Raw genomic sequence first — 23,090 nt, 5'->3', positions numbered from 1 at the left:
TAAAGCGCGACTGTCGTAAATACGGCCGTAAATCGCGACTGTCGTAAAAGGTGCCGTAAAGCGCGACTGTCGTAAATACGGCCGTTAAGCGCGATTGTCGTAAATACGGCCGTAAAGCGCGACTGCCGTAAATACGGCCGTAAAGCGCGACTGTCGTAAATACGGCCGTAAAGCGCGACTGTCGTAAATACGGCCGTAAATCGCGACTGCCGTAAATACGGCCGTAATGCGCGACTGTCGTAAATACGGCCGTAAATCGCGACTGTCGTAAAAGGTGCCGTAAAGCGCGACTGTCGTAAATACGGCCGTAAATCGCGACTGTCGTAAATACGGCCGTAAAGCGCGACTGTCGTAAATACGGCCGTAAATCGCGACTGTCGTAAAAGGTGCGGTAAAGCGCGACTGTCGTAAAAGGTGCCATAAAGCGCGACTGTCGTAAATACGGCCGTTAAGCGCGACTGTCGTAAAAGGTGCCGTAAAGCGCGACTGTCGTAAATACGGCCGTAAAGCGCGACTGCCGTAAATAGGGCCGTAAAGCGCGACTGTCGTAAATACGGCCGTAAAGCGCGACTGTCGTAAATACGGCCGTAAAGCGCGACTGCCGTAAATACGGCCGTAAAGCGCGACTGTCGTAAATACGGCCGTAAAGCGCGACTGTCGTAAATACGGCCGTAAATCGCGACTGTCGTAAATACGGCCGTAAAGCGCGACTGTCGTAAATACGGCCGTAAAGCGCGACTGCCGTAAATACGGCCGTAAAGCGCGACTGTCGTAAATTCGGCCGTAAAGCGCGCCTGTCGTAAATACGGCCGTAAATCGCGACTGCCGTAAATAAGGCCGTAAAGCGCGACTGTCGTAAATACGGCCGTAAATCGCGACTGTCGTAAAAGGTGCCGTAAAGCGCGACTGTCGTAAATACGGCCGTAAATCGCGACTGTCGTAAATACGGCCGTAAAGCGCGACTGTCGTAAATACGGCCGTAAATCGCGACTGTCGTAAAAGGTGCCGTAAAGCGCGACTGTCGTAAAAGGTGCCGTAAAGCGCGACTGCCGTAAATACGGCCGTAAAGCGCGACTGCCGTAAATACGGCCGTAAAGCGCGACTGCCGTAAATACGGCCGTAAAGCGCGACTGTCGTAAATACGGCCGTAAAGCGCGACTGTCGTAAAAGGTGCCGTAAAGCGCGACTGCCGTAAATACGGCCGTAAATCGCGACTGTCGTAAATACGGCCGTAAAGCGCGACAGTCGTAAATACGGCCGTAAAGCGCGCCTGTCGTAAATACGGCCGTAAAGCGCGACTGCCGTAAATACGGCCGTAAATCGCGACTGTCGTAAATACGGCCGTAAATAGCGACTGTCGTAAAAGGTGCCGTAAAGCGCGACTGTCGTAAATACGGCCGTAAATCGCGACTGTCGTAAATACGGCCGTAAAGCGCGACAGTCGTAAATACGGCCGTAAAGCGCGCCTGTCGTAAATACGGCCGTAAAGCGCGACTGTCGTAAATACGGCCGTAAATCGCGACTGTCGTAAATACGGCCGTAAAGCGCGACTGCCGTAAATACGGCCGTAAAGCGCGACTGTCGTAAAAGGTGCCGTAAAGCGCGACTGCCGTAAATACGGCCGTAAAGCGCGACTGCCGTAAATACGGCCGTAAAGCGCGACTGTCGTAAATACGGCCGTAAAGCGCGACAGTCGTAAATACGGCCGTAAATCGCGACTGTCGTAAATACGGCCGTAAAGCGCGACTGTCGTAAATACGGCCGTAAAGCGCGACTGCCGTAAATACGGCCGTAAAGCGCGACTGTCGTAAATACGGCCGTAAAGCGCGACTGCCGTAAATACGGCCGTAAAGCGCGACTGTCGTAAATACGGCTGTAAAGCGCGACTGTCCTAAATAAGGCCGTAAATCGCGACAGTCGTAATTACGGCCGTAAAGCGCAACAGTCGTAAATACGGCCGTAAAGCGCGCCTGTCTTAAATACGGCCGTAAAGCGCGACTGCCGTAAATACGGCCGTAAAGCGCGACTGTCGTAAATACGGCCGTAAAGCGCGACTGTCGTAAATACGGCCGTAAATCGCGACTGCCGTAAATACGGCCGTAATGCGCGACTGTCGTAAATACGGCCGTAAATCGCGACTGTCGTAAAAGGTGCCGTAAAGCGCGACTGTCGTAAATACGGCCGTAAATCGCGACTGTCGTAAATACGGCCGTAAAGCGCGACTGTCGTAAATACGGCCGTAAATCGCGACTGTCGTAAAAGGTGCGGTAAAGCGCGACTGTCGTAAAAGGTGCCATAAAGCGCGACTGTCGTAAATACGGCCGTAAAGCGCGACTGTCGTAAAAGGTGCCGTAAAGCGCGACTGTCGTAAATACGGCCGTAAAGCGCGACTGCCGTAAATACGGCCGTAAAGCGCGACTGTCGTAAATACGGCCGTAAAGCGCGACTGTCGTAAATACGGCCGTAAAGCGCGACTGCCGTAAATACGGCCGTAAAGCGCGACTGTCGTAAATACGGCCGTAAAGCGCGACTGTCGTAAATACGGCCGTAAAGCGCGACTGTCGTAAATACGGCCGTAAAGCGCGACTGCCGTAAATACGGCCGTAAAGCGCGACTGTCGTAAATACGGCCGTAAAGCGCGCCTGTCGTAAATACGGCCGTAAATCGCGACTGCCGTAAATACGGCCGTAAAGCGCGACTGCCGTAAATACGGCCGTAAAGCGCGACTGTCGTAAAAGGTGCCGTAAAGCGCGACTGTCGTAAATACGGCCGTAAATCGCGACTGTCGTAAAAGGTGCCGTAAAGCGCGACTGTCGTAAATACGGCCGTAAATCGCGACTGTCGTAAAAGGTGCCGTAAAGCGCGACTGTCGTAAAAGGTGCCGTAAAGCGCGACTGTCGTAAATACGGCCGTTAAGCGCGACTGTCGTAAAAGGTGCCGTAAAGCGCGACTGCCGTAAATACGGCCGTAAAGCGCGACTGTCGTAAATACGGCCGTAAAGCGCGACTGTCGTAAATACGGCCGTAAAGCGCGACTGCCGTAAATACGGCCGTAAAGCGCGACTGTCGTAAATACGGCCGTAAAGCGCGACTGTCGTAAATACGGCCGTAAATCGCGACTGTCGTAAATACGGCCGTAAAGCGCGACAGTCGTAAATACGGCCGTAAAGCGCGCCTGTCGTAAATACGGCCGTAAAGCGCGACTGCCGTAAATACGGCCGTAAATCGCGACTGTCGTAAATACGGCCGTAAATCGCGACTGTCGTAAAAGGTGCCGTAAAGCGCGACTGTCGTAAATACGGCCGTAAATCGCGACTGTCGTAAAAGGTGCCGTAAAGCGCGACAGTCGTAAATACGGCCGTAAAGCGCGCCTGTCGTAAATACGGCCGTAAAGCGCGACTGCCGTAAATACGGCCGTAAAGCGCGACTGTCGTAAATACGGCCGTAAAGCGCGACTGTCGTAAATACGGCCGTAAATCGCGACTGTCGTAAATACGGCCGTAAAGCGCGACTGCCGTAAATACGGCCGTAAAGCGCGACTGTCGTAAAAGGTGCCGTAAAGCGCGACTGCCGTAAATATGGCCGTAAAGCGCGACTGTCGTAAATACGGCCGTAAAGCGCGGCTGTCGTAAATACGGCCGTAAAGCGCGACTGTCGTAAATACGGCCGTAAAGCGCGACTGTCGTAAATACGGCCGTAAAGCGCGACAGTCGTAAATACGGCCGTAAAGCGCGCCTGTCGTAAATACGGCCGTAAAGCGCGACTGCCGTAAATACGGCCGTAAAGCGCGACTGTCGTAAATACGGCAGTAAAGCGCGACTGTCGTAAATACGGCCGTAAATCGCGACTGCCGTAAATACGGCCGTAAAGCGCGACTGTCGTAAATACGACCGTAAATCGCGACTGTCGTAAAAGGTGCCGTAAAGCGCGACTGTCGTAAATACGGCCGTAAATCGCGACTGTCGTAAATACGGCCGTAAAGCGCGACTGTCGTAAATACGGCCGTAAATCGCGACTGTCGTAAATACGGCCGTAAAGCGCGACTGTCGTAAATCCGGCCGTAAAGCGCGACTGTCGTAAATACGGCCGTAAAGCGCGACTGCCGTAAAGACGGCCGTAAAGCGCGACTGTCGTAAAAGGTGCCGTAAAGCGCGACTGCCGTAAATACAGCCGTAAAGCGCGACTGCCGTAAATACGGCCGTAAAGCGCGACTGTCGTAAATACGGCCGTAAAGCGCGACTGCCGTAAATACGGCCGTAAAGCGCGACTGTCGTAAATACGGCTGTAAAGCGCGCCTGTCGTAAATACGGCCGTAAAGCGCGACTGTCGTAAATACGGCCGTAAAGCGCGACTGCCGTAAATACGGCCGTAAAGCGCGACTGCCGTAAATACGGCCGTAAAGCGCGACTGTCGTAAATACGGCCGTAAAGCGCGACTGTCGTAAATACGGCCGTAAAGCGCGACTGTCGTAAAAGGTGCCGTAAAGCGCGACTGTCGTAAATACGGCCGTAAAGCGCGACTGTCGTAAAAGGTGCCGTAAAGCGCGACTGTCGTAAATACGGCCGTAAATCGCGACTGTCGTAAAAGGTGCCGTAAAGCGCGACTGTCGTAAATACGGCCGTAAATCGCGACTGTCGTAAATACGGCCGTAAAGCGCGACTGTCGTAAATACGGCCGTAAAGCGCGACTGCCGTAAATACGGCCGTAAAGCGCGACTGCCGTAAATACGGCCGTAAAGCGCGCCTGCCGTAAATACGGCCGTAAAGCGCGACTGTCGTAAATACGGCCGTAAATCGCGACTGTCGTAAATACGGCCGTAAAGCGCGACTGTCGTAAATACGGCCGTAAATCGCGACTGTCGTAAATACGGCCGTAAAGCGCGACTGTCGTAAATACGGCCGTAAATCGCGACTGTCGTAAAAGGTGCCGTAAAGCGCGACTGTCTTAAAAGGTGCCGTAAAGCGCGACTGTCGTAAATACGGCCGTAAAGCGCGACTGTCGTAAAAGGTGCCGTAAAGTACGACTGTCGTAAAAGGTGCCGTAAAGCGCGACTGTCGTAAAAGGTGCCGTAAAGCGCGACTGTCGTAAATACGGCCGTAAAGCGCGACTGTCGTAAAAGGTGCCGTAAAGCGCGACTGTCGTAAATACGGCCGTAAAGCGCGACTGTCGTAAATACGGCCGTAAAGCGCGACTGTCGTAAAAGGTGCCGTAAAGCGCGACTGCCGTAAATACGGCCGTAAAGCGCGACTGTCGTAAAAGGTGCCGTAAAGCGCGACTGTCGTAAATACGGCCGTAAAGCGCGACTGTCGTAAATACGGCCGTAAAGCGCGACTGTCGTAAAAGGTGCCGTAAAGCGCGACTGTCGTAAATACGGCCGTAAAGCGCGACTGTCGTAATTACGGCCGTAAAGCGCGACTGTCGTAAAAGGTGCCGTAAAACGCGACTGTCGTAAATACGGCCGTAAAGCGCGACTGTCGTAAAAGGTGCCGTAAAGCGCGACTGCCGTAAATACGGCCGTAAAGCGCGACTGTCGTAAAAGGTGCCGTAAAGCGCGACTGTCGTAAATACGGCCGTAAAGCGCGACTGTCGTAAATACGGCCGTAAAGCGCGACTGTCGTAAAAGGTGCCGTAAAGCGCGACTGTCGTAAATACGGCCGTAAAGCGCGACTGTCGTAAAAGGTGCCGTAAAGCGCGACTGTCGTAAATACGGCCGTAAAGCGCGACTGTCGTAAAAGGTGCCGTAAAGCGCGACTGTCGTAAAAGGTACCGTAAAGCGCGACTGTCGTAAATACGGCCGTAAAGCGCGACTGCCGTAAATACGGCCGTAAAGCGCGACTGTCGTAAAAGGTGCCGTAAAGCGCGACTGTCGTAAATACGGCCGTAAAGCGCGACTGTCGTAAATACGGCCGTAAAGCGCGACTGTCGTAAAAGGTGCCGTAAAGCGCGACTGTCGTAAATACGGCCGTAAAGCGCGACTGTCGTAAAAGGTGCCCTGAAGCGCGACTGTCGTAAAAGGTGCCGTAAAGCGCGACTGTCGTAAATACGGCCGTAAAGCGCGACTGTCGTAAATACGGCCGTAAAGCGCGACTGTCGTAAAAGGTGCCGTAAAGCGCGACTGCCGTAAATACGGCCGTAAAGCGCGACTGTCGTAAATACGGCCGTAAAGCGCGACTGTCGTAAATACGGCCGTAAAGCGCGACTGTCGTAAAAGGTGCCGTAAAGCGCGACTGTCGTAGATACGGCCGTAAAGCGCGACTGTCGTAAATACGGCCGTAAAGCGCGACTGTCGTAAATACGGCCGTAAAGCGCGACTGTCGTAGATACGGCCGTAAAGCGCGACTGTCGTAGATACGGCCGTAAAGCGCAACTGTCGTAAATACGGCCGTAAAGCGCGACTGTCGTAAATACGGCCGTAAAGCGCGACTGTCGTAAATACGGCCGTAAAGCGCGACTGTCGTAAAAGGTGCCGTAAAGCGCGACTGTCGTAAATACGGCCGTAAAGCGCGACTGTCGTAAATACGGCCGTAAAGCGCGACTGTCGTAAAAGGTGCCGTAAAGCGCGACTGTCGTAAATACGGCCGTAAAGCGCGACTGTCGTAAAAGGTGCCGTGAAGCGCGACTGTCGTAAAAGGTGCCGTAAAGCGCGACTGTCGTAAATACGGCCGTAAAGCGCGACTGTCGTAAAAGGTGCCGTAAAGCGCGACTGTCGTAAAAGGTGCCGTAAAGCGCGACTGTCGTAAATACGGCCGTAAAGCACGACTGTCGTAAAAGGTGCCGTAAAGCGCGACTGTCGTAAAGACGGCCGTAAAGCGCGACTGTTGTAAAAGGTGCCGTAAAGCGCGACTGTCGTAAATACGGCCGTAAAGAAAAAACCAGGAGGGCAAGGAGTAACCTAGGGGGTAAAAAAAGCAAAAGAAAAGAAAGAAAATGCAACAAAAAACAAACCCACAGAAAAAAACCTCGAGATGGGCGAGAAAACCGCCCCCCCCCCGAAAAAAACCCCAAGATGGGTAAGAAAAATCCCAGAAATACCTCAGGGAAAAAAAAAAAACCAGGAAAAAAAACCCCAAAACCAAACAAACAAAAAAACCCAAACAAGAACAACAACAAAATGGGTAAGAAAACAACGCAGAAGAAAACCCCAAGATGGGCAAGAAAAAGCCCACAAGAGAACCCCGAGATGGGCGAGAAAAATCCCAGAAAAAAAAAATACGGACAAAAACCCTAAGATAAACCCAGAAAAAAAAAACCAGAAAAGAACCCAAGATGGGCAAGAAAAATCCCCTGAAACTGACCAGGGAAAAACCCCAAGATGGGCAAGAAATAAAATCAGAACAAAATACTAAGATGGGGAAGAAAAATCCAGGAAAAAAAAAAAAAAAAAAACCAAAATGGCAAAGAAAAACCCAGAAAAAAAAATAAACATAAAAAAAAATCCCAAGGGGCAAGGAAAAACCAGAAAAAACACCAAAATGGGCAAGAAGAAACAAAGAAAAAACTCCAAGAAATGCCAGAAAAAAATCAAGGAAAAAGGGAGTAAAAGCCCCAAGAAACAAGGCAAGAAAGAGAGGCAATAAAGGCCACAAAAACTCAAGACAAAAAAAACCAAAAACAAGACATGCCAGAAAAAGGTATGAAAATGGTTCTGCCAGGCGCGATCAAGGTGAGCGGGTTCAGATTCAGGTCCAGGAGATGAACAAGTGTCAGATTAGCTTGGGGCACTGCTGTGCAATGCAGCTGTGACAGGATTTATGTTTAAATATAGTTTAAATAAATTGGGGATTGTTTGGCTTTTATAGGGGGATAGGCTGGAGATTTCATAAAAAATATAAAACTAGAAATCCAAATATATCATATATATGTCAATATCAATAAATATTTAATATATATAGATATAAGTAAAAGAAATATATTGTGTCAAAAGAATATATCTATTATTATATAAAAAGGTATTCTCTCCAATATATATAATATCTATAAATATAACAAATGGAAATTACAAATATAGATGTGAATAGAATTATGACAAACAAAATTATTTTTAAAATTTTAAATGTGTTTTAAAGAAAGGGGTGTCTTTGCTTTTTATTTCATTAGAGGCAGAGGTTTTATTTTAAATAATGTAAGTACTATAGAAATGTAAATCGACATACAGAAATATATAATAAATATATAGAGATATAAAGATATAATACCAAACTATGAATAGAAATAGAAATAGAAATCTATGTAAGTAACATAAAGAGATGCAATATATAATATAATTTTTATTATACAGTAATATAAATTCTAAATATACATGCGAATATAAATATGAAAAATATATGATGGGGGGCTCGGAGCAACCCAGGTGTGAGTGTGAGGATGATGGGGGCTCAGAGCAGCCCAGGTGTGAGTGTGAGGATGATGAGGGGCCGGCTCCTGCCGGGGCGAGGCTTTGCCTCAGCTCCCTTTTGCATGGAGCTGCTGAGTGGAGGGGTTTATGGGGCGCTCCCGGCGCTGTCTCATGGAAGGACTGCGGGAGCTTCCCACAGGGTCGGGGGAACGCCTGGATCCGCGCTTGGGTACGTGGAGCATCGCTTAAAGGAGGTGCCGAGGGATGAATCTTTGTGCCGGGGAGCAGCAGCCGAACAGGTGAGCCCGTGTGGGTTTGGAGCGGGGACTTTTCTCCTTCCCCTTTGCAATTTCATCTTGCCAGTCCCTCCCCCGTTCCCCAGGAACAAAAGTGGAGCTTATGAGGACAAAAGGAATTACGGAGAAGGAAGCAGCTCCTCTTCTCTTATTGTCTGTGTTTGAACTGAGGGGATCCCTCTTCACTTGTGGTTTTAAGGGTGTTGATTGCAGGAAAAGCTGCCTTTTCCAGGCTGTTAGGGGTATCCCGGGGGTGACAGGGAATCCCTGCGTTCTATTTTAAGGGGAATGGGAAAAGTATTCTTGTGGTATTATGGGTTTGATTTGAAGGCAGCCCACCCCATTTTCATCACCCTAGGGTTTAAATGGAGGGGGCAGCCCTGGTGTCCCTCCTTTTCAAGGGTTTGAAATCGCCCTTTCCCATCAGTCGAAGGCTTTCATTTGAGGAGCACCCCTTCTTTTCTGCTCTCCTAGGGGGTGAAATTGGAGGGGAGAACACATTTCTTTGCCCTTGTTGAAGTGAGGTGAGCCCCGCCTGCGGCGTAGGTTTCGGGGTTGGCTTGCGGGAAGCCGCAGCTCCGGCAGCGTTTGCAGGGCTGCAATGGGGCTGTGCCGCTGCATTGGAGGGCGCTCCTCGTGCCCGCGGCCCGGCCCGGAACGTTCCCGGCCCGGAACGTTCCCGCTCGGGAGCGCTGCTGGCACGGCCCAAGCAGCTGCCGGGGCGCACGGGGTTTTGGCGCGGCCAGGGCGGCAGTGGCGGAGCCGCGCCGGTGCGAGCCATGCGGAGCCGAGCGGAGCCAGGCCGGGCCGGCCAAGGGTGGCAGAGGCGGCGAGGGCGCTGCTGCACCGGCCCGGGCGGTGCTGGCCGCTCCGTCCGCTCCAGGCGCGGGGCTCGGGCGCCGCCGGTAGCCCCGGGCCCGGTGCCGGCCCCGCCGGGCAGGGGCAGCGGGCGGGGCTCCCCGGGACGGCGCCGGCCCCGTGTGCCGGAGCGGCCGCCGCAGGAGCTGCTTTCCTGCCGGGAGCCGCGCTCCGTCCGGGGCTGGCAGCGAGCGCGGGGTTCGGCCGCTCATAGTTCGGCGGTGCCGTGGCTCGGAGGCGCTTTGGAGGCGTTGATTGCATCGCTGTGTTCGGTTTGCAGCGGGTGTACGCTAAGGGATACGGTGTTCTTCCTGAGTGGTACGGTTCTCGGTGCCGGTAGGGATGATAAAGGTTTGTTTTGGATTGAGTTTTGTAGTCGGAGTTTTTTTTTTTTTCCCGGGGTATTATGTTTAGAAGGGCGTGCAATGTTTTTTACGGGTCATAGCGTGAAGCAGCGGTTCGGATTTTAATTCTGTTGCGGTGGCTTTTATTAGCGTGAGTGTGTAGTGTTTGTTTTGGAGGGCTTGAGGTAGCGTCGTGTCGTTCATAGCAGCGGGTTTTTAATCTTTATAATTGCATGTGTGTTTATCGTCTTCCAGGGCTTTTATTTGGTTGGTTTATTTGATTGTAGTGTATGTTTTATGGTTACGGGTAATTTGGGGGACATTGTTTATGGTTACGTTTGTCTTTAGTCTTTGTGTTTGTTTCTAGGTGGTATTTTTATTTTGATAGCTTGAGGCACTATGGGTTTATTCAGTTGGGAATAATTTTTTTGTTGCAGTTTTAAGTTTATCTGGTTTTTGGTATTATTCTTGTTGGTTTCTTTATTTTCTTTTTTTTTTTTTTGTTGTTGTTGTCTTTTAATTTTTTTGAGTATTGTTTATCAGGGTTTATTTTGGGAACATGGGTATTTATATGGTGGTTTTTAAAACTATTTATTTATTTGGGTAGTTAATTTCTTAGTTTTTAGTGGTTAAGATGTTTTTCCATTTTGTTAATTAGTTCAGGTTTTAAAGTTACTTTTACAGAGGATTGTTTATTCGTTAAGTTAGCGTAGAGGTAGAATTTTGTTGGTTTTTTCTTTTTTAGTAATGTCGTTCAGGGTGAGTGGCACTGGCTTGAGTTTAGTAGATTGGTTTGACTTTTTTTTAGTACTTTTTGTAATTTGCTGTGTGTGTTTCTATAGGATTTTCTTTTATTTTGGTTCCATTTTTCTGTCGTGATGAGAATTGTTATTGAAAAGAGTGTTCTTGGTTTTTTCGCTGACACTTGTTTGGCTGTTGGAGGTATCTTGATGTTTTTGGAAGATATTGGTGGGAATTTGATGCTGTTTGTTTTGTCATTTCATTTAGGAATTGGATTTTAAATATGCAATTATGACTCTAACTATATTGAAACAAAAGAAATAGATGTGTAGCAATGGGAATGAGCCAATTTTATTTTTATATATTCGGTCAATTTTTAAAATTTAACATGTAACATAAGTCATTATATGTTACAATAAGTTACTCTAATTTTAATAGAGTATTGTGTATGTTTATAGATATATGAATAGAGAATATAAATGTAAATACAAGCCAAGCAAAAATACAAATATATAAATGTATTGCAACTATATGCAGATCTATAAAAAATTAATAATAAATTGTAAATGTAAAATAACATAAATTGATACAATATATAATACACGTAATACTGCATATATTTTATGAAAAATATTATAGGAAATGGATATAAAATAGATATAAATGCGGGTGTGATATATCTATCTACTTATATCTATCATTTGTTGTATATTATGATAAATATAAATATTAAAAAAAATTAGGTAGTTTAAAATAATGGATGGTTTTGTTTTTTCTTTGCCAAAGCAGGGGTTTTAGTGTAAAAATTACAAATACAAATAATATAAAGGTAGAAATATAAGTATAGAAATATATCATAAACACATTAAAGATTTATATAAAAATTAGAAATATAAGGAAAAATAAGTTGTAGCAGTAGATATGGTAAATAATTTAAAAAATAATTCCCGTATATTTTTTGAATAAGGTGCATATTATATGTAGTTATTAATATAATGCATCAACATAAACTATAAATATATATAAAATATCAACTATCTATAAGAAGGAATAAAAGCTCTGTGTCACATGCAGCAGTAGAAAATTTCAGGCCCCCAGGGAATAAATCGTTTTCTTTAAAGCATTTTCGTTTTGGAGTTTTTTTTTTACTCCCGGGTAGCCTGAAAGTTTCTACTGCTGCTTTTTTATTCTGAAGGTGGAAAGGTAAACCAAGATCAGAAATAGAAGAAAGGCAAAGGGAAGGGAAGGAAAGGAAAGGAAATGAAAGGAAGCAGGAGAGCAAGGGGGAAGGGAAGTGGTGAAAAAAAAAACAGAGTGAAAAAAGTAAAAAGAGTTGGAGGAAAAAAGAGAGGGCATCCGGGAGGAGCGGTGCTGCCTCAGGTCCTTCCCCGCCCTGGGGCGAAGGACCCGTTTGATGCCCAGGAGGGACTGCAGCTCCCGGTGGCGGGGGACGGAGCCGTGGCTGTCAGCCCGAGACTACAACTCCCGGCAGGCCCTGTTGCCGGCGCGGCATGTGACGCAGCGGCTGACGTGGCATGTGAGTGGCTGCCAGCCCGAGACTCCAACTCCCGGCAGGCCCTGCTGCCGGCGCGGCGTGTGACGCAACGGCCGACGCGGCCCGGCATTTTTCTCTAAATCGGCAGTAAATACAGCTGAGTAAAATTAGCTTGGTTTTCTTCCTTCTTTTGTAACTGAACTGTTTTTATTAAAAATTCTATTTGAATATGTAGAAAAAGTGGGGATGTCCTGTAATATATTGTAGCTTTTCTTGTTTACAGGGTGCTCAGAAAGCATGCGTCCCTTAGAGTCCCACAGAAAGGTTCTCAGTGCGCTCTCTATCAAGGTATATATTTACAAATAAGTGATCCCTTTAGATATTTGCCTGTGTACCTTTTCCTGTAATTCAGAGCTTGCGTTCTGTGGGTTGTATGATAAAGCTGTAAAACATGTAAGAATGGTTTTGCAAGTCTGAATCGTTGAAGGCAGCAATAAGTGGATTTAGAGCCTGTTCTTGAGCAGACAAAGGGAAAAAGTGTGACTCTGATGCTGAACTTGTCATTTTTCATTTGACTTGTCTTGAATGATTTAGGAATAGAGAGAACTAGAAAAAGAGAGAAATAGAATCGATTATTGAGCAGTCCTCAAATGCTCACCATAATTCAGTGTAGAGCCAAAGGGAAGGGTGATGGAACAGAGCTCTGTGCTTTGGAAGGAAATAAATTTAAACCTGATCTCCGCACAGAGTCTCACTAACTTCTGTGGTTTTAAAATACAAAATACGTTTAGGAAGTGTTGGAAGTTAGTATTTTGGGAAAGAAACGGCAGTTCCACAGAACATTCCATTTCACAGAGGCTCTAGGAAGGATTCATGTTGTAACTGCTGTCACTGCAATCAGTTGGTGGTTCAGCCTTGAAACGTGCACTTGGCCTTCTATAAAGCGCTGTTTTGTTTGCCTTTCATTGCTATGAGTCTTGATAAATTGGAGAAGAGCCCAAGAGAAATTTTTCATCCCTTGATATAAAAGGTAGGAAGTGACTTTTTTTGGTTTGGTTCTTTTTCTTTATTATTTCCTGGAAATAAAAGTAATTAAGTATAGGTACTACTGGTTTGTTTCTTCCAGTAGCAGATGATAACAATAGCAGTAGTAATAGTAAAAATAATAATAGAAATAATAATAATAGCAATGTAATACTACCTAAACTGTCTTTATCCATTGGACTGGCCATTTCAAATCAAAACTTCTAAACACAAATCAAACCATCATCCTTGTAGAATCTTTCACAGCAGCGGGCTAAAGATCCTGGTTTTGTTGACAGGATTTATTGGTTCTGGAAGAGCAAGAGGGAAGTACAAGCCTAACTACTTCTAGCTCACAGACCTGTCCAGTGAACCCAGCTTTGTGTTTTGGTGGGCTTTTGATGACTTTGAAATCAATTGCTCATTCCAGTAAAAAAAATTCATGTTTTTTTGAACGTGACAGCAGAAATAACTTTAAGCACCAACTTAATAATAATAGATCACCAGTTTAAGTTAAAAATTCATGCTATACTAACAAAGTTCAAAGGTAAATTATTACCTATTAGGAGATGGTATAAAGTGTATGTTCTAATGTGTAATGCAAAGATACATACATACCAGATAGTCCTTAGAGGAAACAAATTTTTATGACTGCTGTTTGAGTGTTTACCATACGATATTTGGTTTTATTTCCCAGGGATCGGTGAATTTTAACTTTGGAGTCCTCTATGCTAAGGATGCTCAGCTTACAGATGATGAAATGTTCAGTAATGGTGAGTTTTTCATGTTCTCTTTAATTGCTGTGCTGATCTGAATAAGAAAAAAACAAAAGCAAGAGGGAAAAAAAAGGATGGTTTATTATTTTTTACGCTGTTATGTTTGTTTCCTCAGTATTTGCTGCAGCTCTGCTTACCCAAGCTTTGTGTTCCTTCTGTCCCACTGGGAGTTGCCCAGTTTGGTTGCATCTGGTGAAATTCACCCTGAGACCTTACACAACTAGCTCAAACTACGTGAGAGCCATTTGCAGTTCTCTCCAGACACCTGGAGAATGGGTGACGTTTCTGAGGGTCTGGCAAGTGTACTTCTATCAAAACTCAGTCTGTGAAGTTTCTGGGGAAAACCCTTCTGTGTCCTGAAGGGTTCAAACTCCTGTGAGGATCCATTTATCAGGTGCTCACCTGGATGGTTCCAGCTCTTAAAGTGAACACTTGTACTCTTACCCTGTAGTTTACATCTATTGTATTTTTGTTATTTTGCAAGATTTTTTGTCTTTGCAAAATATTGTGCATTTCACTCTTTGGAACCTCTCAGATGGTTCTTTGGTGCAGCACCACCCCATGGGACACTTGGCTGCTGTCCTGAAGGGGATGGTCGCTAGAATTGTAAATTCTGGAGAGTTTATAAGTCTTCTGTCCCCAGGGAGGTACCATGCTTTGTTTACTTTTGTTCTGTTTGTTAGGCGCTGCTTCTCATTGCAAGTATGAATTTCAAACTGCCCTGTTCTTATTTTAACTGTTTTCCTGGTTCTCTCCGTCCGACAGGGAAAGACTCTCATATCCTCGTCGTCGGGCTCGGTGCTGTCCAAGAAGATACAGAGACTAAAAAAATCATAAGAAGCAAAATATGACTGCAGGGAAAAGAAGCTGGAGAGAACAGAATGTGATATTGTTATTCTTACCCTGTATTAGAAACATCCGCTGTGCTTTGATGCTGGCAGCTGCCAGGGGCTTGTTACCTCTTTGTAGGCAGGTGTAGGTGTTCACTTGTAGGTTTTTTCTCTGGACAAGTCAATTCAAACTTTGCTAAGCTTATATATGCAAATTACTCTCTAGCACAGTCCAGCTTGACATTTTTGAATGTTGTAAAAATACCATGTTACTTGGAAATTGCTAATGATGAGAAGCTTTAGGGGAAAATAAGATGTCAGTGTTGGGAGATGTGAGAAGAATTTTGAGGGGATGTTAGACTGAAATAAAGCACACTTGAAGCTGGACTGGCATGCTGGCAGATCCCCTATTAAACAGTAGTGCTGAGATTAGCCTGGGGGTTGCCCATTGTTTCTGTAGAAATAAATGTTTTCTGGTCTTCAGAAGTAAGCTGCTTTGAAAAGCTGGAAGGCGCAGCATAGTGACAATCCGTGTGCTTCGCATTAAAAATAGATTTCAGAAGGGTCCTAGGCTTTTGTCTTTTCCTAGAAGTCGATGTAATCCTGTCGAGGAGTTTTTAATTCTGTGCTGCCATGTCATCAATCAGGGCCCTGTAGTACTAATCATCATCCAGATGCAAAACAAAAAATCAGACCCCGCCCCAAGCACTTAGAGCCCAGAATACGATTTCCTCAGGCTGCCATTTGTGTGCCATCGGTACTCACCATGGAAGCGAGCTGGGGATTGTTGCACCCGTTGGGAACAAACCGCTTCTTGTCACACAGAAATGGAATTGGGACAACGCCTCGGCCAGCCCCTCTCTGCCATCGTCTCCTGAATCTGCAGCAGAGCAGTTCCAGTCCATCCGGGCACGTGCAATCCAGTTCCTGATGATCTGAGCACACGGAGCAGCGCTCAGCTGCTGTGGGGGGCTCAGGGAAGGCAGAGTGTGCATTGTCATCTTCCTGAACCTACAGACAAATCAAAGTGAGAAGCCACAGGGTGGAAATCAGTTGCATATATGCTAAACAAAACTTGCAGGTTGTTTTTAAGAATTGTTTTTGCTTGTTCTTTGTTGTGCTTCTGTGCTTAGAAAACCTCCCTTTAAAATCAGTTCAGTTCATCAGTTGAACCTTTGTTTGCAGACCCTCAGTGAGCAGAATTTGTTGCAGACTCAGTGCACGCTGTGCCGGCCTCCCAGGAGTGTGAGGAGCTCATGTGTGCTACTTTTTGCTTTAGGACGCTCTGAGGTATTTATTCCTTTTGGGATACGTGATGAGAATTCCCAAGAGAGGTAGTTATAAGGTATGACATTGGGAAAAAGCCTGTGTGGTTGGAATGTTGTTGCTGTCAAAAGTTAATTTTTCCTTCATTCTTAGCCAGTAGTTAGCTTTTTGCTTTATTTTTGTGGTATCAGTATTTTATTGTTTAAAAAATTCCTTCAAAATAACTTCAGTGGTTGCCCACCAGTATCTTGTTCAGATTTGCCTATTTGCTTGTAGCTGAAATGTTCACATCTTGTTTATCATTCTGTTTAAGAAACTGCTGCCCAGCCAACTAATAACTGAATATCCATCTGTCTGGGACACGGGGAGAGGATTTAGGTAATGTCTTTGTTTCCAGAAAAAAGTTCCAGTGAAGTTTCTAAATAGAGGAGAAGGGGGTGAAGACTCAGGGCTCTGATGCCGTTGGGGCACCCCAAGGTCCCCAGGAGAGGGAGCGGTGCAGGAGCAGGTGTGTTCTCATCTAATATTGAACAAATTATAAATATAAATATGAAAATTATAAACATGAAAATATTTTTAAAATACTTAAATAAAGCGGGTTTTCTTTATTGGTCAATAGGCAGGGTTTTGATTGTAAAATGTATAAATACAAATAATATAAAAGTAGAAATCTAAGTTTAGAAATATATAATAAATACATACAGATAAATATAAAAATTAAAAATATAAGAAAAAATTAGTTGTAGCAGTAGATATTATACATAATTTAAATAATAATTTAAATCTATTTAAAAATTTTATATATATAATATGTCATTATTAATGTAATACATCCAAAGAAACGATAAATTAAAATATGAATGTATAATTATACAAAGTATAAATAAAAAATATTTCAATATCCTTTAAAAGAATGGGGTTTTTTTTATTTATTTGGTTAGAGACGGGGTTTTTATTTGGAATAATGGAAGTATTATAGAAGTATAAAACTAAATATAGAAATATACAGTCAATATAGAAAGATATTTGTAAAAAACACGAGAGAACGACGCCTCCTTCGGCCGAATGGAACGAGCTCAGCCGAACCAAGGCGAGACCGGCGGAACCTGACGGCCTCGAGCGAACCGAGGCCAGGCTTGTGAGGCTGCCTGAACCGAGCCGAGCTCAGCCGAACCGAGCCCGCTGCTCTCGTGCGCGCTAATTAGCGCGAGTGCGGTCACAGCCCAATGAGCTCCTGTGCCACGCCGCGCTCCCGATCGTGTCCGTGGGATGGCCGGGCCGCCCGCGGGACGCGGCAGCAGGAGAGCCCCGAGCCGGGCGAGTTTAACGTGAGGCGGCGACGGGAGCCGAGCGGAGCCGAGCTCAGCCGAACGCGCAGAGCGCGGCTCCGAGTTGGGCCGAAGCGAGCCGGGCCGCGCCGAGCGCACAGAGCGGCTCCGAGTTCGGCCGAAGCGAGCCGAGCCTCGCCGAGCGCAGAGAGCGGCTCCGAGTTCGGCCGAAGAGAGCCGAGGCGCGCCGAGCGCACTGATCGGCTCCGAGTGCGGCCGAAGAGAGCCGAGCCGCGCCGAGCGCACTGAGCGGCTCCGAGTTCGGCCGAAGCGAGCCGAGCCCCGCCGAGCGCACGGAGAGGCTCCGAGTTCGGCCGAATGAAGCCGAGCCGCGCCGAGCGCACAGAACGGCTCCGAGTTCGGCCGAAGCGAGCCGAGCCGTGCCGAGCGCACTGAGCGGCTCCGAGTTCGGCCGTAGCGAGCCTCGCCTCGCCGAGCGCACTAAGCGGCTCCGAGTTCGGCCGAATGAAGCCGAGCCGCGCCGAGCGCACAGAACGGCTCCGAGTTCGGCCGAAGCGAGCCGAGCCGTGCCGAGCGCACTGAGCGGCTCCGAGTTCGGCCGAAGCGAGCCGAGCCGCACCGAGCGCACTAAGCGGCTCCGAGTTAGGCCGAAGCGAGCCGAGCCCGGCCGAGCGCACGGAGAGGCTCCGAGTTCGGCCGAAGCGAGCCGAGCCCCGCCGAGCGCACTGATCGGCTCCGAGTTGGGCCGAAGTGAGCCGAGGCGCGCCGAGCGCACTGATCGGCTCCGAGTTGGGCCGAAGTGAGCCGAGGCGCGCCGAGCGCACTGAGCGGCTCCGAGTTCGGCCGAAGCGAGCCGAGCCACACTGAGCGCAGAGAGCGGCTCCGAGTTCGGCCGAAGCGAGCCGAGCCGTGCCGAAGGGTAGAGTCCAGCCGAATGCAGATGACAATGCCCGAGTTTAGCCGATTACAGCCGAATTTAGCCGAGCATCTGTGAGCCCTGCGGGCTTGAGGTGAGCGTGCATCGTTGCCGGCCTGGGATTGAGTGAAATGCACTAAGGAAACCAGCTCTGGGGAGGGAGGCAGGGAAATCCTCTCTTAACGTTTACCAATTCTTCCGTCAAACTCATCACGGCAGGACAGCCTGAAGACTGAAAGTGTAAGAAGATGTGAAGAGAAACAGAGAATCTGACAGGAGCATCGAACGCACAAGTGCACGAATTTTGCTTTTTGCTTGGATGTGAACTCAGAAGTTGTAAGGAATTTGGGAAGGAGAAGGGATATTTCAGAAGGAGAAGAAGGAAAAGAAGTTGTTGTTGCAGTCCTGGCAAAAGCTTTTGTTCTAGCTAATAAAAGAAGTTAGTTTAAATTAAGAAAAAAAAAAAAAAAGTGGTTTCTTTTTTCTTCACTATTATATTCTTTGGTGGTATATGGTGTGTTGTTTTATTTCTTGGTGTTATTAGCTCTGTGTAAATTGTTTTTTGAGTCAAGCTAACTTTGCATGGGATGTTTTGTATTTGAGGTAGGATCAATTTCAAGAGGTTTCTTTCACAGATAGGTATTACTGGGATTTTGGTTTTGTTTACTGTATGCATAAACATAGAGATTTGGTAGGGCCAGCTGGGCTGCTGGAGCTTTGGGTGTGAATTTATTAGATGGCTTTTGTTAAACACAGAATAATTATGTAAGGTAACAGCAAATTACCCAATTACCCAATTGATCTAGCTATGTAACCTTACCACAAAGTTTTATATCTTGCCAGTTTTCTGTTCTTCTGCTCCAAGTAGTTGTTGTAAAAAAGAAAGCACTGCTATTTTTCTGAAGAGTTTTCTTCTATAACAAGCCCTTTACTGCCCTTGAATGTGAGTCAGAGGAGCCAAACAGCTGCAGCTGCTCTGAGGGTTTGGTGGGATGAGCCCCCTCCCTTTTCCTGGGTGCCATGGGAACGAGAGGCGGGCACCATCAGGGGTATATTAACCCCAGCCGTGGCTGAGGGGCTTCATTCCCTCTCTGGGATATGCTGGGTTAAAAGTTCTCCTCATTTCAGTGAAGAGGCTTTTTCAGCCCATCTCAGCTTCTTTCCAGCAGGTGTTTCTGGACATCTAAAGCACAGAGGCTTGGAAAATTCTGTGAAGAAAACAGCATGGAATACAGGGAGTATTTAGGTTTGTGATTTTGGGTTTTGTGTTTAGGAGTGGTAAGGTGCTTTTGTAATGTTTAGTTTTGCTCTGGTTTTTTTTTTTGGTTGGATTTGTTTTTTTGGAGTATTTGGGTTTTTTGGGGGTTTTTGGTTGGTTTTCGTGGGTTTTTTGGATTTTTTATGTTTTCTGTGTTTTTTTGTTTCTGTGGGGAGTTAGGTGTTTTGGGTTTTATGGTTTTTTTTTTTTTTTTTTTTTTTTTTGTTTTTTTTTTTTTTTAATTTAAGGAGTGCAACTCCCTGAAATTCCAAGCTGTGTCAAGCACAACATTTTTTTCAGCAGATTGATCATGTCACAAGAGGGATCTGCCCAGTGTCCAAGAAGATGTTTGAGATTGAGGCTTCACGTGAGTTGAGGATTGTAATTGGGAGAGGGAGGGTGAGCAGGTGTCCAGTTAGGAGTTCTTGGGAGGGGGTTTGAAGGCAGCAGGGTGAGAAAGGGTGTTTATTTGAGGGCCCCCCCCACACAAGGCTGTTCACAAGCCTATCAGAGGCATTCCCATGTCTTAGAGCACACAAGGTCATCCAGTGCACTCACAGGAATGCCATTTAACTTTGCCTTTCTCTAACCCAGGTGGCACTCTTAATGAAGGCCACAGCCTTGGAATCAGGATGAAGCTGGAGCCTGAAGGAGCCAGGCACACTCAGGAGAGGGCAAGTAGCTGACTTGCATGGATTTGGCCCACATAACTCTGGACTCACACTTTGGTTTTGGTTTTCTTCATTGCAGCTGACCGAGAGGCTCACAGGCCATCACAGAGCCCTCCGAGGCAGACTCATTTCAGGTGCAACGTGGATTCCCCTCACCAATCATCCAAAAGATAAGTCAGGGGCTATGGCCTGGAGATGGGGGAGTAGCAGGTTGGAAATCCCTGGGGCAGATGTAAAAATTGGCAGCAGAAAAAGCAATCTTCTGCAAGGGCCTCTTAGGACAGCTAAAGGGAGAGGCTCTACTTTTGATGGCAGCTTTCAGGCGGGCAGTGCAGAACAGCTCCGCTCTGTGTCGTGTTGTCCGGTGTGCCGTGTTCCCTAGTGTGTCTTTGGGGTCCCTTTTGCCTTCTCCCCTCGAGGTCCTCACCACAAGCATGATGTGCCGTGTTTCACGTCTCCCTCTTTGTCACGTTCTGTGTCACGGGCGTCTGCACACATTTGGGACGGGGCTGCTCTGCACTGCCGCATAGCCTGGTGCGACAGGAGAAGTCCCAGGGACTTGGAATTTGTAATGTGGGGTGTAGTTGGACTCTAGATGGGATTTGTAGATGGACACAGGATATCTGGAGCTGTTCAGTTATCCTGCAAGAGTTTGACTCTTGTCCTAACTTTTTGTTCAGATTCAGATGGATTAAATCTGTGCCAGAGGGCCCCATCCCGGGTTAGGGGATTGCCCCGAGCAGGTGAGGCCCCATTTGTCTCTGCAGCAGAAGTGTGTATGGTGACTCTGTTACAGCTCTGTTCTTTGTCTTTCTTTTTAGGAAGTCAATCTGGATACCAGCAGCCAAGGTGAGCAGCGGAGAGAAGTGGTTGTTATTGCTCAGCTCTCAAGAACAACAATTTTTCAGCAGATTCATCATGACACAAGAGGGATCTGCCCAGTGTCAAGGATGATGTTTGAGATTGAGGCTTCAGGTGAGTTGGGGATTGTGACTGGGAGAGGGAGGGTGAGCAGGTATCCAGTTAGGAGTTCTTGGGAGGGGTTTTGAAGGCAGCAGGGTGAGAAAACGTGTTTATTTGAGGACCCCCCCTACAAGGCTGTTCAGAAGCCTAGCAGAGGCATTCCCGTGCCTTACGGCACACAAGGTCATCCACTGCACTCACAGGAATGCCATTTAACTTTGCCTTTCTCTTACCCAGGTGCCACTCCTAAGGAAGGCCACAGCCTTGGAATCAGGATGAAGCTGGAGCCTGAAGGAGCCAGGCACACTCAGGAGAGGGCAAGTAGCTGCCTTGGTGGGATTTGGCCCACATAACTCTGGACTCACACTTTGGTTTTGGTTTTCTTCATTGCAGCTGACCGAGAGGCTCACAGGCCATCACAGAGCCCTCCGAGGCAGACTCATTTCAGGTGCAACGTGGATTCCCCCCACCGATCATCCAATAGATAAGTCGGGGGCCAGGGCCTGGAGATGGCGGAGTAGCAGGTTGGAAATCCCTCGGACAGATTTAAAAATTGGCAGTGGGAAAAGCAATCTTCTGCAAGGGCCTCTTAGGACAGCTAAAGGGAGAGGCTCTACTTTTGATGGCAGCTTTCAGGCGGGCAGTGCAGAACAGCTCCGCTCTGTGTCGTGTTGTCCGGTGTGCCGTGTTCCCTAGTGTGTCTTTGGGGTCCCTTTTGCCTTTTCCCCTCGAGGCCCTCACCACAAGCATGATGTGTCGTGTTTAATGTCCCCCTGTTTGTCACGTTCTGTGTCACGGGTGTGTGCACACGTTTGTGCCGGAGCTGTTCTGCCCTGCCGTATGGCCTGCTGCAATAGGACAAACCATAGGGAGTGGGAATTTGTAATGTGGGCTGTACTTGGGCTCTAGATGCTGTTCCTAGATTGACATAAGGTGTTTGCAGCTTGTGAGTTACCCTGGTGGTGTTTGACATATGTTGTAACTTTCTTTCAGGTGCAGATGCATTCCATGTGTGGCAGAGGGTCAGGGTTAGGAGGTGCCGGGCCTTCTTAGGAGCGCGGTGAGTAGCAGAGTGGTGGGGTTGTGGCCGATGCGGTGCCAAGATCAGGCACTGATGTTTGGTTCTCTTTAATACAGCTGTCAGAGAGACCCCAGCCCGGTGCCAGCAGGACCTTCCCAGGTGACGAGGTGGCCTTTCTTTGCACCAGAGACCAGCATCCCCAGATGTCTGAGAGATAAGTAGAGGGCTGGGACCCACAGAGGGGATGAAGGCATGGTGCTTGTTTGGGAATTACTGGGAGGGGTTTTTGAGTCCAATTTTGGGCGGGGGTGGTGGTGTGTCCATGAAGTGGCACCTTCGGCCCCATGAAAGCCAAGTCTCACTTTTGATCTCAGTGCTGAGGTGTGTAGCAGGGCAGAGCAGTCCCGGTGTGTCTCGTGTCACTTGTCTATTGTGCATTATGTGTTGTTTGTGTATCCCATGTCTTTATATTAGGGGGCCCTCTCAGAAACCCTGGCATCCTTGTTAGCATCTGTGATCTCTGCATTCCCTGGCCTGGCACCCGGGCCACAGAACTTTTGACTGGGGAGCTCAGACAGGCATCAGACTCTCTTCTCTCTTTGGAAGCATCCAGTCAGGTGTCTTGTCAGGTCTTCTTCGGAGCTGTACAGACAGCTGTGCCCCACCTGGATCCATTATGGTGGATTAGGACTTGCAATAATATGAGGTTAGGTGCAGCATTCTGACAGTAGGATTCCTGGGCATCCATCATTGCTGTCCTTGGAATAAATCATTCAGTTATCATCTTCTTCCTTCATGGTTCTCTGAGCCTCATCAGCTCACCATTGGTCTCAGCTCGGTCATCTCCTTTTGCATTCTCTCAGTCCTTGCAGCCATTTTCCTTGCCTAGAGATTTCTGTCTGTGTCTTGTGCCCATTGTTTGTCACGTCCTGTCCTGTGTCACAGGTGTCTGCACACATTTGGGACGGGGCTGCTCTGCCGTGCCGCACAGCCTGTTGCGATAGGAGAA

The 23,090-nt window shown here is 47.5% G+C and overlaps 1 long non-coding RNA gene across 1 annotated transcript; it reads left to right on the top strand.

Annotated features, from left to right (window-relative positions):
- The first annotated feature begins 12,351 nt into the window (after positions 1-12,351).
- LOC134433296 (uncharacterized) lies at positions 12,352-14,750 on the top strand. Its single transcript, XR_010031528.1, has 4 exons — positions 12,352-12,416; positions 12,924-13,098; positions 13,789-13,864; positions 14,633-14,750. It is a non-coding gene; the product is annotated as an uncharacterized LOC134433296 (long non-coding RNA).
- The last annotated feature ends 8,340 nt before the right edge of the window (positions 14,751-23,090 follow it).

Source organism: Melospiza melodia, unplaced genomic scaffold (assembly GCF_035770615.1).
Source record: "Melospiza melodia melodia isolate bMelMel2 unplaced genomic scaffold, bMelMel2.pri scaffold_176, whole genome shotgun sequence".
In the NCBI taxonomy this organism is placed as follows: Eukaryota; Metazoa; Chordata; class Aves; order Passeriformes; family Passerellidae; genus Melospiza; species Melospiza melodia.
Note: the sequence above shows the minus strand (reverse complement) of the source record. Positions and strands in the feature narration are given on the sequence as shown.